The following is an 18870-nucleotide window of genomic DNA, read 5'->3' on the forward strand; positions in this document are numbered from 1 at the left end:
AGCCGCATCGATGATGCAGTTGAAGTCCCCGCCCAGAATGACCGGCCTGGAGGTCGCCAGCAGCAGTGGGAGCTGCTGAAAAACCTCCAGCCGCTCAGCCCCTTGTGCCGGGCCATACACGTTAATTAACCGGAGTGGAGCGTTCTTGTACATTACGTCTGCTACGAGGAGTCGCCCGCCCACCACCTCCTTGACCTCGGAGACGGTGAAGTTGCCTCCCCGCAGCAGAATACCCAGGCCGGAGGAACGAGAGTCATTTCCGCCCGACCAGATCGATGGCCCGTGGGACCACCATCGTGACCATTGCCTGTAGGAGCTGAGGTGCGGTATCGCACACTCCTGCAGAAGCAACAGGTCAGCTTTGACCTTGGCTAGGTAGTCCAAGGTCGCAACACATCGCGTAGTAGATTTAATGCTACGCACATTTATGGATACAATCTTTAAACCCATTTTAAAGCATTTATTCTCCTACCAAACCCACTGTCTCTGAGAGTCCCAGACCTTTAGTCTGCTCCTTCATACCCGTAGTGAGCTCAAATTCCTTCACTTTGGATGGGCTGAGGTAGATCTCCTTGGCCGTGTTCTGCTCCGGTGGCATCTGGAGGTTCATGTAGAGAGCGGGTTTTGAGATGACCTTTGCTGGAGAAGCTTCTCCAAAACTCACCCCCTCTGGGGTGTTGCTGTTCCCGGCTTCCTGGAGCTGGGGTGCGATGATTGCCTCACTGCTCCCAGATTCCAAGGGCTGTGGTGCACTGGCCTCCTCAGGTTGCAGGCAAAGTTGGGGTGCGCTGGTCTCCTTGTTGTCTCCAATTTTCTGGAGCTCGGGTGTCTCGTCCTCCAACGCCCTGGAGCTTTGCCGCCTCTTCTGTCGGTGCCGCTCTGGCACTTCATCATCCGAAGAGCTGCTGCCCTTGTCGTCCGTGTCGGATGGGAGACGCCTCTTGCCGCTTCTCTGGGAAACGCCTTTGCTTCTTCTTCGCTCCCTCTTACTTTTCTTGTTCTTGTTCTTCACCGTCTGCCACTCCCCCTGCTGCTTTTCCACTGCTGCCTCCTCCTCCATTGATTCGCTGTCCTGAGGACTGGGAGGTTCAGGGGGTAGTGCTGTTGGTTGGCTCTCTGTTGCCTCAATCTCTTTCTCCACCTTGTCTCTCTCTGTGTCCTCCTTTGTCCCGTTGAGCTCCCTGGGGGCCTTGGTGGTTGGAGTGACACGGAACGTTTCTTCTGCTTCCCCCTGGTCGGCTTTGGCTGCCTGTGCGTAAGTACGGCAGCGTTTGGGGCAGGTCCTGTAGAGGTGACTTGCCTCGCCACACAGGTTGCAGCACTTGGCCTGTTTGCAGTCTTTTGTCTGGTGCCCTTCCTGTTTGCAGATCTTGCAGAGGGAGGCGCTGCACTTGGCCGCCACATGACCAGCCTTGCCGCATGAGCGACAATGCTTGGGTTGCCCAGCGTAGACCAGGTAGCCACGGTTTCCCCCGATAGCGAAACTGGAGGGAGGGTGGAAAATGGCTCCCTTACCATCGGTCTTTAGCGTGACCTTAAACAGGCGTTTGCCTGTCCAGATCCCCAAGTCGTCTCGAATCTCGGTGCCGCTCCCCACCTTATCGAAGTACCTGGTGAGGAAGGTGACCACGTCGGCGACAGGGACGAAGGGGTTGTACACATGCACCATCACCTCACGTTCCCGTTGCAACGGCAGAGAAAAGTGCGGCTCCGCCGTCAGGATCTTCATCTCCGGCAGGTCTCTCTTCTCCTCGAACACCCTCAGGAGCCGGACGCAGTCTGCCACCCGCTTGAACGTCACGTCAAAATAACCGCCTTTGCGGGAGTCGTGCAGGGTGAAGATCTCCGTAGCTTGGAAGCCGCACGCCTTCAACAGGATCCTCCTGGTGAAGAAGCCCCGATCCATAGGTGATCCTCCTTCGCTGTGGTTCACCGTGACTCGGACGGTGATAGGTAGCCCACGGTATGGATTTGGATTGCGATTGCTTATCGGCCTTCCATCCCGACCTTGCCTTGGCAGGACCATGGTGTCGCCCCTGCAACACTTGATGTTAGCCAAAAGGCCGAGAAGCGATGAGAAAGAAAGAAAGTTGTGTTTTGAAAGATGTGCATGTTGAAAAGTAAAGAAAGCAGATGTTTGTAAGAAAACTATTTTTAGCATTGAAAATCCCCTGGAAAGGGGTGGTGCACCATTCCCAGAGATACTGCAATACCGGGTCGATGCGTGGAGTGGACGGAGCAAGCCCCTATTCCATCTCCCTGCTCCAAAAATCAATTTAATATATGGTCCCCAGATAAGGGACGTATCAGATATTAAACTGATAAGAACAGATTTTTTTTTTTTCTTTGTAAAAATATACTTTATTCATAAAATATCTTCAATCACATTCAAAACCATTTCAAAAACAACATTACAAGGGTACAATGCAGGTTAAACTTTTACAAAATGTATCACCAGGTGCATCAGTACAAACAATATTACAATCATTTACAGCCTTTCATTTTGATCTGTACAGCCCGAGGGGCTCTAAACAGTTCCCAGTCTCTCGGTGCGCTGTGGTAGAAAGGTCTTAGACAGCGACCCTTCCCCATTGCGCCTTTGCGGCAGCTGCCCCAAGCTTTAGTGCGTCCCTCAGCACGTAGTCCTGGACTTTGGATTGTGCCAGTCCGCAACAATCGGTCGGGGACAACTCTTTGTGCTGGAAGACCAACAAGTTTCGGGCAGACCAAAGCGCCTCTTTCACCGAGTTGATGATCCTCCAGCTGCAGTTGATGTTTGTCTCGGTGTGTGTCCCTGGGAACAGCCCGTAGAGCACAGAGTCCTGTGTCACAGAACTGCTCGGGATGAACCTCGACAGCAACCACTGCATCTCTCTCCAGACTTTCTTTGCGAAGGCACAATCCACAAGGAGGTGGACAACGGTCTCTTCCCCACCACAGCCACCTCGAGGGCAACGTGCAGAGGGGGTGAGCTTCCTGGCGTGTAGGAAGGATCTGACGGGGAGGGCCTTTCTCACCACCAGCCAAGCTACGTCTTGGTGCTTGTTGGAAAGTTCTGGCGATGAGGCATTCTGCCAAATGACTTTGACAGTCTGCTCGGGGAACCATCCCACAGGGTCCACCCTCTCCTTATCCCTCAGGGCCTCTAGGACGTTACGTGCTGACCACTGCCTGATGGACTTGTGGTCAAAGGTGTTTTTCTGCATAAATTTTTCCACCAGGGACAGGTGGTACGGCACGGTCCAACTACTTGGAGCGTTCCGCGGCAGCGTGGCCAGACCCATCCTTCGCAACACCGGGGACAGGTAGAACCTCAGCACGTAGTGACACTTGGTGTTTGCGTACTGAGGGTCTACGCACCGCTTGATGCAGCCGCACACAAAGGTGGCCATCAGTATGAGGGCGATGTTGGGCACGTTTTTTCCCCCTTTATCTAGAGGCTTGTACATCGCGTCCCTGTGGACACGATCCATTTTCGACCTCCAGATAAAGCGGAAGATGGCTCGAGTGATCGCCGTCGCGCAGGAGTCTGGAATGGGCCAGACCTGCGCCACGTACAGCAACAGCGAGAGTACCTCACACCTGATGACCAGGTTCTTACCCGCAATGGAGAGGGAGCGTCGCTCCCACATGCCCAGTTTCCTCTTCACCATAGCCACTCGCTCCTTCCAGTTTCTAACGCATGCCCCGGTCCCTCCGAACCATATCCCCAGCACCTTCAGGCCGTCAGCCCTGACAGTGAAGGGGACAAAGGATCGGTCAGCCCAGTTCCCAAAGAACATGGCCTCGCTCTTCCCACGATTTACCTTGGCTCCCGAGGCCAGTTCGAACTGGTCGCAGACGTGCATCAGTCTGCGCACCGACAGCGGATCCGAGCAGAAGACGGCGACGTCGTCCATGTACAGGGAGGCTTTTACCTGAGTGCCTCCACTGTCTGGGATCGTCACTCCTCTTATGCCCGGATCCTTCCTGATGGACTCGGCAAAGGGTTCTATGCAACACACGAAAAGGACAGGCGAGAGAGGACAGCCCTGCCTGACTCCAGATTTAATCGGAAAGCTATCTGTTTCCCACCCATTGATTGAGACTGCGCTACTGATGTTAGTGTAGAGCAGTTGGATCCAATTTCGAATTCCCTCCCCAAAGCCCATTTTGGAGAGCACATCCCCCATGTAGGTGTGCGATATTCTGTCAAAGGCCTTCTCCTGATCCAAGCTGATGAGGCAGGTATCCACACACCTGTCCTGTACATAGGCAATCGTATCCCTGAGCAGCGCCAGGCTGTCAGAGATCTTCCTGCCTGGCACAGAGCAGGTCTGGTCAGGGTGAATCACCAATTCCAGAGCGGATTTGACCCGATTGGCGATGACCTTTGACAGAATCTTATAGTCCATATTCAACAGTGAAATGGGTCGCCAATTTCTAATTTCCTCCCTTTCCCCCTTGTGCTTGTAGATGAGGGTGATGATGCCTTTCCTCATGGATTCTGACATACTACCGGCCAGGAGCATACTCTCGTACACTTCTAGCAGGTCTGGGCCGATCAAGTCCCACAGAGCCGAATACAACTCCGCCGGCAAGCCGTCGCTTCCGGGGGTTTTACTCTTCTCGAAGGACTCGAGGGCCTTAGTCAGTTCGTCAGGAGTTAGCGGTTTGTCCAGGCTCTCCCGCGTACTGTGGTCTAAGACCTCCGTGATAGAGGACAGGAAGGACTGGGAGGCCGTGCTGTCCGTGGGCTTCACGTCATACAGTCCGGCATAAAAGGATTTGCTGATCCTCAGAATGTCGGACCGTGATGACTTTACTGAGCCGTCTTCTTCCTTCAGGCTGCTGATCACAGAGCGCTCTCTGTGTACCTTTTGGAAGAAGAAACGTGAGCACGTCTCATCCTGCTCCACGGAGCGGACCCTGGAACGGAAGATGATCTTGGAGGCCTCCGAGGCAAAGTGCGAGGCTTGCTGGCCCTTCACCTCTTGGAGCTCCTCCTTGACATCGACCCCCATCGACTGCAGCCGGAGCAGATTCTGCATCTTTTTCTGGAGCCGGGACATTTCCCTCTGTTCCTTTCTAGCTTTCTGGGTGCCTTTACGGATGAAAAACCTCTTGATGCTTCCCTTGATCACTTCCCACCAGTCTGTCAGGGACTCAAAGAGGGGTTTCACGGTTCTCCAACCTTTGTAATCCCTCTTGAGCTCCTCAATGTTCTCTGGGGTCAGCAGTTGCACATTTAGCTTCCATGCCCCCCTGCCCACCCTCAGGTCCTTCTCCAAGTGGCAGTCCGCCAGTAGGAGGCAGTGGTCAGAGAAGAACACCGGCTTGACCTCGGTGGATCTGACTGTGAATGCACGGGACACAAACAGGAAGTCTATCCTGGAACGAATGGACCCGTCTGGCCGCGACCAGGTGTATCTACGCTGCGCTCCGTCTGCAGGGTTGCTGAAGACGTCGTGCAGCTTGGCATCCTTAACTGTTTCCATCAGGGATCTGGACGTAGCGTCCAATCTGCTTCCGGCCCTGCCGGATCGTCCAGCCGCATCGATGATGCAGTTGAACTCCCCGCCCAGTATGACCGGCCTGGAGGTCGCCAGCAGCAGTGGGAGCTGCTGAAAAACCTCCAGCCGCTCAGCCCCTTGTGCCGGGCCATACACGTTAATTAACCGGAGTGGAGCGTTCTTGTACATTACGTCTGCTACCAGGAGTCGCCCGCCCACCACCTCCTTGACCTCGGAGACGGTGAAGTTGCCTCCCCGCAGCAGAATACCCAGGCCGGAGGAACGAGAGTCGTTTCCGCCCGACCAGATCGATGGCCCGTGGGACCACCATCGTGACCATTGCCTGTAGGAGCTGAGGTGCGGTATCGCACACTCCTGCAGAAACAACAGGTCAGCTTTGACCTTGGCTAGGTAGTCCAAGGTCGCAACACATCGCGTAGTAGATTTAATGCTACGCACATTTATGGATACAATCTTTAAACCCATTTTAAAGCATTTATTCTCCTACCAAACCCACTGTCTCTGAGAGTCCCAGACCTTTAGTCTGCTCCTTCATACCCGTAGTGAGCTCAAATTCCTTCACTTTGGATGGGCTGAGGTAGATCTCCTTGGCCGTGTTCTGCTCCAGTGGCATCTGGAGGTTCACGTAGAGAGCGGGTTTTGAGATGACCTTTGCTGAAGTAGCTTCTCCAAAACTCACCCCCTCTGGGGTGTTGCTGTTCCCGGCTTCCTGGAGCTGGGGTGCGATGATTGCCTCACTGCTCCCAGATTCCAGGGGCTGTGGTGCACTGGCCTCCTCAGGTTGCAGGCAAAGTTGGGGTGCGCTGGTCTCCTTGTTGTCTCCAATTTTCTGGAGCTCGGGTGTCTCGTCCTCCAACGCCCTGGAGCTTTGCCGCCTCTTCTGTCGGTGCCGCTCTGGCACTTCATCATCCGAAGAGCTGCTGCCCTTGTCGTCCGTGTCGGATGGGAGACGCCTCTTGCCGCTTCTCTGGGAAACGCCTTTGCTTCTTCTTCGCTCCCTCTTACTTTTCTTGTTCTTGTTCTTCACCGTCTGCCACTCCCCCTGCTGCTTTTCCACTGCTGCCTCCTCCTCCATTGATTCGCTGTCCTGAGGACTGGGAGGTTCAGGGGGTAGTGCTGTTGGTTGGCTCTCTGTTGCCTCAATCTCTTTCTCCACCTTGTCTCTCTCTGTGTCCTCCTTTGTCCCGTTGAGCTCCCTGGGGGCCTTGGTGGTTGGAGTGACACGGAACGTTTCTTCTGCTTCCCCCTGGTCGGCTTTGGCTGCCTGTGCGTAAGTACGGCAGCGTTTGGGGCAGGTCCTGTAGAGGTGACTTGCCTCGCCACACAGGTTGCAGCACTTGGCCTGTTTGCAGTCTTTTGTCTGGTGCCCTTCCTGTTTGCAGATCTTGCAGAGGGAGGCGCTGCACTTGGCCGCCACATGACCAGCCTTGCCGCATGAGCGACAATGCTTGGGTTGCCCAGCGTAGACCAGGTAGCCACGGTTTCCCCCGATAGCGAAACTGGAGGGAGGGTGGAAAATGGCTCCCTTACCATCGGTCTTTAGCGTGACCTTAAACAGGCGTTTGCCTGTCCAGATCCCCAAGTCGTCTCGAATCTCGGTGCCGCTCCCCACCTTATCGAAGTACCTGGTGAGGAAGGTGACCACGTCGGCGACAGGGACGAAGGGGTTGTACACATGCACCATCACCTCACGTTCCCGTTGCAACGGCAGAGAAAAGTGCGGCTCCGCCGTCAGGATCTTCATCTCCGGCAGGTCTCTCTTCTCCTCGAACACCCTCAGGAGCCGGACGCAGTCTGCCACCCGCTTGAACGTCACGTCAAAATAACCGCCTTTGCGGGAGTCGTGCAGGGTGAAGATCTCCGTAGCTTGGAAGCCGCACGCCTTCAACAGGATCCTCCTGGTGAAGAAGCCCCGATCCATAGGTGATCCTCCTTCGCTGTGGTTCACCGTGACTCGGACGGTGATAGGTAGCCCACGGTATGGATTTGGATTGCGATTGCTTATCGGCCTTCCATCCCGACCTTGCCTTGGCAGGACCATGGTGTCGCCCCTGCAACACTTGATGTTAGCCAAAAGGCCGAGAAGCGATGAGAAAGAAAGAAAGTTGTGTTTTGAAAGATGTGCATGTTGAAAAGTAAAGAAAGCAGATGTTTGTAAGAAAACTATTTTTAGCATTGAAAATCCCCTGGAAAGGGGTGGTGCACCATTCCCAGAGATACTGCAATACCGGGTCGATGCGTGGAGTGGACGGAGCAAGCCCCTATTCCATCTCCCTGCTCCAAAAATCAATTTAATATATGGTCCCCAGATAAGGGACGTATCAGATATTAAACTGATAAGAACAGATTTTTTTTTTTTCTTTGTAAAAATATACTTTATTCATAAAATATCTTCAATCACATTCAAAACCATTTCAAAAACAACATTACAAGGGTACAATGCAGGTTAAACTTTTACAAAATGTATCACCAGGTGCATCAGTACAAACAATATTACAATCATTTACAGCCTTTCATTTTGATCTGTACAGCCCGAGGGGCTCTAAACAGTTCCCAGTCTCTCGGTGCGCTGTGGTAGAAAGGTCTTAGACAGCGACCCTTCCCCATTGCGCCTTTGCGGCAGCTGCCCCAAGCTTTAGTGCGTCCCTCAGCACGTAGTCCTGGACTTTGGATTGTGCCAGTCCGCAACAATCGGTCGGGGACAACTCTTTGTGCTGGAAGACCAACAAGTTTCGGGCAGACCAAAGCGCCTCTTTCACCGAGTTGATGATCCTCCAGCTGCAGTTGATGTTTGTCTCGGTGTGTGTCCCTGGGAACAGCCCGTAGAGCACAGAGTCCTGTGTCACAGAACTGCTCGGGATGAACCTCGACAGCAACCACTGCATCTCTCTCCAGACTTTCTTTGCGAAGGCACAATCCACAAGGAGGTGGACAACGGTCTCTTCCCCACCACAGCCACCTCGAGGGCAACGTGCAGAGGGGGTGAGCTTCCTGGCGTGTAGGAAGGATCTGACGGGGAGGGCCTTTCTCACCACCAGCCAAGCTACGTCTTGGTGCTTGTTGGAAAGTTCTGGCGATGAGGCATTCTGCCAAATGACTTTGACAGTCTGCTCGGGGAACCATCCCACAGGGTCCACCCTCTCCTTATCCCTCAGGGCCTCTAGGACGTTACGTGCTGACCACTGCCTGATGGACTTGTGGTCAAAGGTGTTTTTCTGCATAAATTTTTCCACCAGGGACAGGTGGTACGGCACGGTCCAACTACTTGGAGCGTTCCGCGGCAGCGTGGCCAGACCCATCCTTCGCAACACCGGGGACAGGTAGAACCTCAGCACGTAGTGACACTTGGTGTTTGCGTACTGAGGGTCTACGCACCGCTTGATGCAGCCGCACACAAAGGTGGCCATCAGTATGAGGGCGATGTTGGGCACGTTTTTTCCCCCTTTATCTAGAGGCTTGTACATCGCGTCCCTGCGGACACGATCCATTTTCGACCTCCAGATAAAGCGGAAGATGGCTCGAGTGATCGCCGTCGCGCAGGAGTCTGGAATGGGCCAGACCTGCGCCACGTACAGCAACAGCGAGAGTACCTCACACCTGATGACCAGGTTCTTACCCGCAATGGAGAGGGAGCGTCGCTCCCACATGCCCAGTTTCCTCTTCACCATAGCCACTCGCTCCTTCCAGTTTCTAACGCATGCCCCGGTCCCTCCGAACCATATCCCCAGCACCTTCAGGCCGTCAGCCCTGACAGTGAAGGGGACAAAGGATCGGTCAGCCCAGTTCCCAAAGAACATGGCCTCGCTCTTCCCACGATTTACCTTGGCTCCCGAGGCCAGTTCGAACTGGTCGCAGACGTGCATCAGTCTGCGCACCGACAGCGGATCCGAGCAGAAGACGGCGACGTCGTCCATGTACAGGGAGGCTTTTACCTGAGTGCCTCCACTGTCTGGGATCGTCACTCCTCTTATGCCCGGATCCTTCCTGATGGACTCGGCAAAGGGTTCTATGCAACACACGAAAAGGACAGGCGAGAGAGGACAGCCCTGCCTGACTCCAGATTTAATCGGAAAGCTATCTGTTTCCCACCCATTGATTGAGACTGCGCTACTGATGTTAGTGTAGAGCAGTTGGATCCAATTTCGAATTCCCTCCCCAAAGCCCATTTTGGAGAGCACATCCCCCATGTAGGTGTGCGATATTCTGTCAAAGGCCTTCTCCTGATCCAAGCTGATGAGGCAGGTATCCACACACCTGTCCTGTACATAGGCAATCGTATCCCTGAGCAGCGCCAGGCTGTCAGAGATCTTCCTGCCTGGCACAGAGCAGGTCTGGTCAGGGTGAATCACCAATTCCAGAGCGGATTTGACCCGATTGGCGATGACCTTTGACAGAATCTTATAGTCCATATTCAACAGTGAAATGGGTCGCCAATTTCTAATTTCCTCCCTTTCCCCCTTGTGCTTGTAGATGAGGGTGATGATGCCTTTCCTCATGGATTCTGACATACTACCGGCCAGGAGCATACTCTCGTACACTTCTAGCAGGTCTGGGCCGATCAAGTCCCACAGAGCCGAATACAACTCCGCCGGCAAGCCGTCGCTTCCGGGGGTTTTACTCTTCTCGAAGGACTCGAGGGCCTTAGTCAGTTCGTCAGGAGTTAGCGGTTTGTCCAGGCTCTCCCGCGTACTGTGGTCTAAGACCTCCGTGATAGAGGACAGGAAGGACTGGGAGGCCGTGCTGTCCGTGGGCTTCACGTCATACAGTCCGGCATAAAAGGATTTGCTGATCCTCAGAATGTCGGACCGTGATGACTTTACTGAGCCGTCTTCTTCCTTCAGGCTGCTGATCACAGAGCGCTCTCTGTGTACCTTTTGGAAGAAGAAACGTGAGCACGTCTCATCCTGCTCCACGGAGCGGACCCTGGAACGGAAGATGATCTTGGAGGCCTCCGAGGCAAAGTGCGAGGCTTGCTGGCCCTTCACCTCTTGGAGCTCCTCCTTGACATCGACCCCCATCGACTGCAGCCGGAGCAGATTCTGCATCTTTTTCTGGAGCCGGGACATTTCCCTCTGTTCCTTTCTAGCTTTCTGGGTGCCTTTACGGATGAAAAACCTCTTGATGCTTCCCTTGATCACTTCCCACCAGTCTGTCAGGGACTCAAAGAGGGGTTTCACGGTTCTCCAACCTTTGTAATCCCTCTTGAGCTCCTCAATGTTCTCTGGGGTCAGCAGTTGCACATTTAGCTTCCATGCCCCCCTGCCCACCCTCAGGTCCTTCTCCAAGTGGCAGTCCGCCAGTAGGAGGCAGTGGTCAGAGAAGAACACCGGCTTGACCTCGGTGGATCTGACTGTGAATGCACGGGACACAAACAGGAAGTCTATCCTGGAACGAATGGACCCGTCTGGCCGCGACCAGGTGTATCTACGCTGCGCTCCGTCTGCAGGGTTGCTGAAGACGTCGTGCAGCTTGGCATCCTTAACTGTTTCCATCAGGGATCTGGACGTAGCGTCCAATCTGCTGCCGGCCCTGCCGGATCGTCCAGCCGCATCGATGATGCAGTTGAACTCCCCGCCCAGTATGACCGGCCTGGAGGTCGCCAGCAGCAGTGGGAGCTGCTGAAAAACCTCCAGCCGCTCAGCCCCTTGTGCCGGGCCATACACGTTAATTAACCGGAGTGGAGCGTTCTTGTACATTACGTCTGCTACCAGGAGTCGCCCGCCCACCACCTCCTTGACCTCGGAGACGGTGAAGTTGCCTCCCCGCAGCAGAATACCCAGGCCGGAGGAACGAGAGTCGTTTCCGCCCGACCAGATCGATGGCCCGTGGGACCACCATCGTGACCATTGCCTGTAGGAGCTGAGGTGCGGTATCGCACACTCCTGCAGAAACAACAGGTCAGCTTTGACCTTGGCTAGGTAGTCCAAGGTCGCAACACATCGCGTAGTAGATTTAATGCTACGCACATTTATGGATACAATCTTTAAACCCATTTTAAAGCATTTATTCTCCTACCAAACCCACTGTCTCTGAGAGTCCCAGACCTTTAGTCTGCTCCTTCATACCCGTAGTGAGCTCAAATTCCTTCACTTTGGATGGGCTGAGGTAGATCTCCTTGGCCGTGTTCTGCTCCGGTGGCATCTGGAGGTTCACGTAGAGAGCGGGTTTTGAGATGACCTTTGCTGGAGAAGCTTCTCCAAAACTCACCCCCTCTGGGGTGTTGCTGTTCCGGGCTTCCTGGAGCTGGGGTGCGATGATTGCCTCACTGCTCCCAGATTCCAGGGGCTGTGGTGCACTGGCCTCCTCAGGTTGCAGGCAAAGTTGGGGTGCGCTGGTCTCCTTGTTGTCTCCAATTTTCTGGAGCTCGGGTGTCTCGTCCTCCAACGCCCTGGAGCTTTGCCGCCTCTTCTGTCGGTGCCGCCCTGGCACTTCATCATCCGAAGAGCTGCTGCCCTTGTCGTCCGTGTCGGATGGGAGATGCCTCTTGCCGCTTCTCTGGGAAACGCCTTTGCTTCTTCTTCGCTCCCTCTTACTTTTCTTGTTCTTCACCGTCCGCCACTCCCCCTGCTGCTTTCCCACTGCTGCCTCCTCCTCCATTGATTCGCTGTCCTGAGGACTGGGAGGTTCAGGGGGTAGTGCTGTTGATTGGCTCTCTGTTGCCTCAATCTCTTTCTCCACCTTGTCTCTCTCAGTGTCCTCCTTTGTCCCGTTGAGCTCCCTGGGGGCCTTGGTGGTTGGAGTGACACGGAACATTTCTTCTGCTTCCCCCTGGTCGGCTTTGGCTGCCTGTGCGTAAGTACGGCAGCGTTTGGGGCAGGTCCTGTAGAGGTGACTTGCCTCGCCACACAGGTTGCAGCACTTGGCCTGTTTGCAGTCTTTTGTCTGGTGCCCTTCCTGTTTGCAGATCTTGCAGAGGGAGGCGCTGCAGTTGGCCGCCACATGACCAGCCTTGCCGCATGAGCGACAATGCTTGGGTTGCCCAGCGTAGACCAGGTAGCCACGGTTTCCCCCGATAGCGAAACTGGAAGGAGGGTGGAAAATGGCTCCCTTACCATCGGTCTTTAGCGTGACCTTCAACAGGCGTTTGCCTGTCCAGATCCCCAAGTCGTCTCGAATCTCGGTGCCGCTCCCCACCTTATCGAAGTACCTGGTGAGGAAGGTGACCACGTCGGCGACAGGGACGAAGGGGTTGTACACATGCACCATCACCTCACGTTCCCGTTGCAACGGCAGAGAAAAGTGCGGCTCCGCCGTCAGGATCTTCATCTCCGGCAGGTCTCTCTTCTCCTCGAACACCCTCAGGAGCCGGACGCAGTCTGCCACCCGCTTGAACGTCACGTCAAAATAACCGCCTTTGCGGGAGTCGTGCAGGGTGAAGATCTCCGTAGCTTGGAAGCCGCACGCCTTCAACAGGATCCTCCTGGTGAAGAAGCCCCGATCCATAGGTGATCCTCCTTCGCTGTGGTTCACCGTGACTCGGACGGTGATAGGTAACCCACGGTATAGATTTGGATTGCGATTGATTATCGCCCTTCCATCCCGACCTTGCCATGGCAGGACCATGGTGTCGCCCCTGCAACACTTGATCTTAGCCAAAAGGCCGAGAAGCGATGAGAAAGAAAGAAAGTTGTGTTTTGAAAGATGTGCATGTTGAAAAGTAAAGAAAGCAGATGTTTGTAAGAAAACTATTTTTAGCATTGAAAATCCCCTGGAAAGGGGTGGTGCACCATTCCCAGAGATACTGCAATACCGGGTCGATGCGTGGAGTGGACGGAGCAAGCCCCTATTCCATCTCCCTGCTCCAAAAATCAATTTAATATATGGTCCCCAGATAAGGGACGTATCAGATATTAAACTGATAAGAACAGATTTTTTTTTTTTTGTAAAAATATACTTTATTCATAAAAAATCTTCAATCACATTCAAAACCATTTCAAAACAACATTACAAGGGTACAATCCAGGTTAAACTTTTACAAAATGTATCACCAGGTGCATCAGTACAAACAATATTACAATCATTTACAGCCTTTCATTTTGATCTGTACAGCCCGAGGGGCTCTAAACAGTTCCCAGTCTCTCGGTGCGCTGTGGTAGAAAGGTCTTAGACAGCGACCCTTCCCCATTGCGCCTTTGCGGCAGCTGCCCCAAGCTTTAGTGCGTCCCTCAGCACGTAGTCCTGGACTTTGGATTGTGCCAGTCCGCAACAATCGGTCGGGGACAACTCTTTGTGCTGGAAGACCAACAAGTTTCGGGCAGACCAAAGCGCCTCTTTCACCGAGTTGATGATCCTCCAGCTGCAGTCGATGTTTGTCTCGGTGTGTGTCCCTGGGAACAGCCCGTAGAGCACAGAGTCCTGTGTCACAGAACTGCTCGGGATGAACCTCGACAGCAACCACTGCATCTCTCTCCAGACTTTCTTTGCAAAGGCACAATCCACAAGGAGGTGGACAACGGTCTCTTCCCCACCACAGCCACCTCGAGGGCAACGTGCAGAGGGGGTGAGACTCCTGGCGTGTAGGAAGGATCTGACGGGGAGGGCCTTTCTCACCACCAGCCAAGCTACGTCTTGGTGCTTGTTGGAAAGTTCTGGCGATGAGGCATTCTGCCAAATGACTTTGACAGTCTGCTCGGGGAACCATCCCACAGGGTCCACCCTCTCCTTTTCCCTCAGGGCCTCTAGGACGTTACGTGCTGACCACTGCCTGATGGACTTGTGGTCAAAGGTGTTTTTCTGCATAAATTTTTCCACCAGGGACAGGTGGTAGGGCACGGTCCAACTACTTGGAGCGTTCCGCGGCAGCGTGGCCAGACCCATCCTTCGCAACACCGGGGACAGGTAGAACCTCAGCACGTAGTGACACTTGGTGTTTGCGTACTGAGGGTCTACGCACCGCTTGATGCAGCCGCACACAAAGGTGGCCATCAGTATGAGGGCGATGTTGGGCACGTTTTTTCCCCCTTTATCTAGAGGCTTGTACATCGCGTCCCTGCGGACACGATCCATTTTCGACCTCCAGATAAAGCGGAAGATGGCTCGAGTGATCGCCGTCGCGCAGGAGTCTGGAATGGGCCAGACCTGCGCCACGTACAGCAACAGCGAGAGTACCTCACACCTGATGACCAGGTTCTTACCCGCAATGGAGAGGGAGCGTCGATCCCACATGCCCAGTTTCCTCTTCACCATAGCCACTCGCTCCTTCCAGTTTCTAACGCATGCCCCGGTCCCTCCGAACCATATCCCCAGCACCTTCAGGCCGTCAGCCCTGACAGTGAAGGGGACAAAGGATCGGTCAGCCCAGTTCCCAAAGAACATGGCCTCGCTCTTCCCACGATTTACCTTGGCTCCCGAGGCCAGTTCGAACTGGTCGCAGATGTGCATCAGTCTGCGCACCGACAGCAGATCCGAGCAGAAGACGGCGACGTCGTCCATGTACAGGGAGGCTTTTACCTGAGTGCCTCCACTGCCTGGGATCGTCACTCCTCTTATGCCCGGATCCTTCCTGATGGACTCGGCAAAGGGTTCTATGCAACACACGAAAAGGACAGGCGAGAGAGGACAGCCCTGCCTGACTCCAGATTTGATCGGGAAGCTATCTGTTTCCCACCCATTGATTGAGACGGCGCTACTGATGTTAGTGTAGAGCAGTTGGATCCAATTTCGAATTCCCTCCCCAAAGCCCATTTTGGAGAGCACATCCCCCATGTAGGTGTGCGATATTCTGTCAAAGGCCTTCTCCTGATCCAAGCTGATGAGGCAGGTATCCACACCCCTGTCCTGTACATAGGCAATCGTATCCCTGAGCAGCGCCAGGCTGTCAGAGATCTTCCTGCCTGGCACAGAGCAGGTCTGGTCAGGGTGAATCACCAATTCCAGAGCGGATTTGACCCGGTTGGCGATGACCTTGGACAGAATCTTATAGTCCACATTCAACAGTGAAATGGGTCGCCAATTTCTAATTTCCTCCCTTTCCCCCTTGTGCTTGTAGATGAGGGTGATGATGCCTTTCCTCATGGATTCTGACATGCTGCCGGCCAGGAGCATACTCTCGTACACTTCTAGCAGGTCTGGGCCGATCAAGTCCCACAGAGCCGAATACAACTCCGCCGGCAGGCCGTCGCTTCCGGGGGTTTTACTCTTCTCGAAGGACTCGAGGGCCTTAGTCAGTTCGTCAGGAGTTAGCGGTTTGTCTAGGCTCTCCCGCGTACTGTGGTCTAAGACCTCCGTGATAGAGGACAGGAAGGACTGGGAGGCCGTGCTGTCCGTGGGCTTCACGTCATACAGTCCGGCATAAAAGGATTTGCTGATCCTCAGAACGTCGGACCGTGATGACTTTACTGAGCCGTCTTCTTCCTTCAGGCTGCTGATCACAGAGCGCTCTCTGTGTACCTTTTGGAAGAAGAAACGTGAGCACGTCTCATCCTGCTCCACGGAGCGGACTCTGGAACGGAAGATGATCTTGGAGGCCTCCGAGGCAAAGTGCGAGGCTTGCTGGCCCTTCACCTCTTGGAGCTCCTCCTTGACATCGACCCCCATCGACTGCAGCCGGAGCAGATTCTGCATCTTTTCCTGGAGTCGGGACATTTCCCTCTGTTCCTTTCTAGCTTTCTGGGTGCCTTTGCGGATGAAAAACCTCTTGATGCTTCCCTTGATCACTTCCCACCAGTGTGTCAGGGACTCAAAGAGGGGTTTCACGGTTCTCCAACCTTTGTAATCCCTCTTGAGCTCCTCAATGTTCTCTGGGGTCAGCAGTTGCACATTTAGCTTCCATGCCCCCCTGCCCACCCTCAGGTCTTCCTCCAAGTGGCAGTCCGCCAGTAGGAGGCAGTGGTCAGAGAAGAACACCGGCTTGACCTCGGTGGATCTGACTGTGAATGCACGGGACACAAACAGGAAGTCTATCCTGGAACGAATGGACCCGTCTGGCCGCGACCAGGTGTATCTACGCTGCGCTCCGTCTGCAGGGTTGCTGAAGACGTCGTGCAGCTTGGCATCCTTAACTGTTTCCATCAGGGATCTGGACGTAGCGTCCAATCTGCTTCCGGCCCTGCCGGATCGTCCAGCCGCATCGATGATGCAGTTGAACTCCCCGCCCAGTATGACCGGCCTGGAGGTCGCCAGCAGCAGTGGGAGCTGCTGAAAAACCTCCAGCCGCTCAGCCCCTTGTGCCGGGCCATACACGTTAATTAACCGGAGTGGAGCGTTCTTGTACATTACGTCTGCTACCAGGAGTCGCCCGCCCACCACCTCCTTGACCTCGGAGACGGTGAAGTTGCCTCCCCGCAGCAGAATACCCAGGCCGGAGGAACGAGAGTCGTTTCCGCCCGACCAGATCGATGGCCCGTGGGACCACCATCGTGACCATTGCCTGTAGGAGCTGAGGTGCGGTATCGCACACTCCTGCAGAAACAACAGGTCAGCTTTAACCTTGGCTAGGTAGTCCAAGGTCGCAACACATCGCGTAGTAGATTTAATGCTACGCACATTTATGGATACAATCTTTAAACCCATTTTAAAGCATTTATTCTCCTACCAAACCCACTGTCTCTGAGAGTCCCAGACCTTTAGTCTGCTCCTTCATACCCGTAGTGAGCTCAAATTCCTTCACTTTGGATGGGCTGAGGTAGATCTCCTTGGCCGTGTTCTGCTCCAGTGGCATCTGGAGGTTCACGTAGAGAGCGGGTTTTGAGATGACCTTTGCTGGAGAAGCTTCTCCAAAACTCACCCCCTCTGGGGTGTTGCTGTTCCCGGCTTCCTGGAGCTGGGGTGCGATGATTGCCTCACTGCTCCCAGATTCCAGGGGCTGTGGTGCACTGGCCTCCTCAGGTTGCAGGCAAAGTTGGGGTGCGCTGGTCTCCTTGTTGTCTCCAATTTTCTGGAGCTCGGGTGTCTCGTCCTCCAACGCCCTGGAGCTTTGCCGCCTCTTCTGTCGGTGCCGCTCTGGCACTTCATCATCCGAAGAGCTGCTGCCCTTGTCATCCGTGTCGGATGGGAGACGCCTCTTGCCGCTTCTCTGGGAAACGCCCTTGCTTCTTCTTCGCTCCCTCTTACTTTTCTTGTTCTTCACCGTCCGCCACTCCCCCTGCTGCTTTTCCACTGCTGCCTCCTCCTCCATTGATTCGCTGTCCTGAGGACTGGGAGGTTCAGGGGGTAGTGCTGTTGATTGGCTCTCTGTTGCCTCCATCTCTTTCTCCACCTTGTCTCTCTCTGTGTCCTCCTTTGTCCCGTTGAGCTCCCTGGGGGCCTTGGTGGTTGGAGTGACACGGAACATTTCTTCTGCTTCCCCCTGGTCGGCTTTGGCTGCCTGTGCGTAAGTACGGCAGCGTTTGGGGCAGGTCCTGTAGAGGTGACTTGCCTCGCCACACAGGTTGCAGCACTTGGCCTGTTTGCAGTCTTTTGTCTGGTGCCCTTCCTGTTTGCAGATCTTGCAGAGGGAGGCGCTGCAGTTGGCCGCCACATGACCAGCTTTGCCGCATGAGCGACAATGCTTTGGTTGCCCAGCGTAGACCAGGTAGCCCCGGTTTCCCCCGATAGCGAAACTGGAGGGAGGGTGGAAAATGGCTCCCTTACCATCGGTCTTTAGCGTGACCTTAAACAGGCGTTTGCCTGTCCAGATCCCCAAGTCGTCTCGAATCTCGGTGCCGCTCCCCACCTTATCGAAGTACCTGGTGAGGAAGGTGACCACGTCGGCGACAGGGACGAAGGGGTTGTACACATGCACCATCACCTCACGTTCCCGTTGCAACGGCAGAGAAAAGTGCGGCTCCGCCGTCAGGATCTTCATCTCCGGCAGGTCTCTCTTCTCCTCGAACACCCTCAGGAGCCGGACGCAGTCTGCCACCCGCTTGAACGTCACGTCAAAATAACCACCTTTGCGGGAGTCGTGCAGGGTGAAGATCTCCGTAGCTTGGAAGCCGCACGCCTTCAACAGGATCCTCCTGGTGAAGAAGCCCCGATCCATAGGTGATCCTCCTTCGCTGTGGTTCACCGTGACTCGGACGGTGATAGGTAGCCCACGGTATGGATTTGGATTGCGATTGGTTATCGCCCTTCCATCCCGACCTTGCCTTGGCAGGACCATGGTGTCGCCCCTGCAACACTTGATGTTAGCCAAAAGGCCGAGAAGCGATGAGAAAGAAAGAAAGTTGTGTTTTGAAAGATGTGCATGTTGAAAAGTAAAGAAAGCAGATGTTTGTAAGAAAACTATTTTTAGCATTGAAAATCCCCTGGAAAGGGGTGGTGCACCATTCCCAGAGATACTGCAATACCGGGTCGATGCGTGGAGTGGACGGAGCAAGCCCCTATTCCATCTCCCTGCTCCAAAAATCAATTTAATATATGGTCCCCAGATAAGGGA

General features: G+C 54.4%; 4 pseudogenes; all 4 read right to left on the reverse strand.

The window, feature by feature from the left end:
• Positions 1-2179: 2179 nt before the first annotated feature.
• LOC144674345 (U2 spliceosomal RNA) lies at positions 2180-2358 on the reverse strand (annotated as a pseudogene).
• A 5349-nt stretch (positions 2359-7707) lies between these two features.
• On the reverse strand, positions 7708-7886 carry LOC144674346 (U2 spliceosomal RNA; annotated as a pseudogene).
• A 5343-nt stretch (positions 7887-13229) lies between these two features.
• Positions 13230-13405, reverse strand: LOC144674343 (U2 spliceosomal RNA; annotated as a pseudogene).
• Positions 13406-18747: 5342 nt separating this feature from the next.
• Positions 18748-18870, reverse strand: LOC144674350 (U2 spliceosomal RNA; annotated as a pseudogene; the record flags this gene model as incomplete).

Source organism: Cetorhinus maximus, unplaced genomic scaffold, assembly GCF_964194155.1.
Source record: "Cetorhinus maximus unplaced genomic scaffold, sCetMax3.hap1.1 HAP1_SCAFFOLD_632, whole genome shotgun sequence".
In the NCBI taxonomy this organism is placed as follows: Eukaryota; Metazoa; Chordata; class Chondrichthyes; order Lamniformes; family Cetorhinidae; genus Cetorhinus; species Cetorhinus maximus.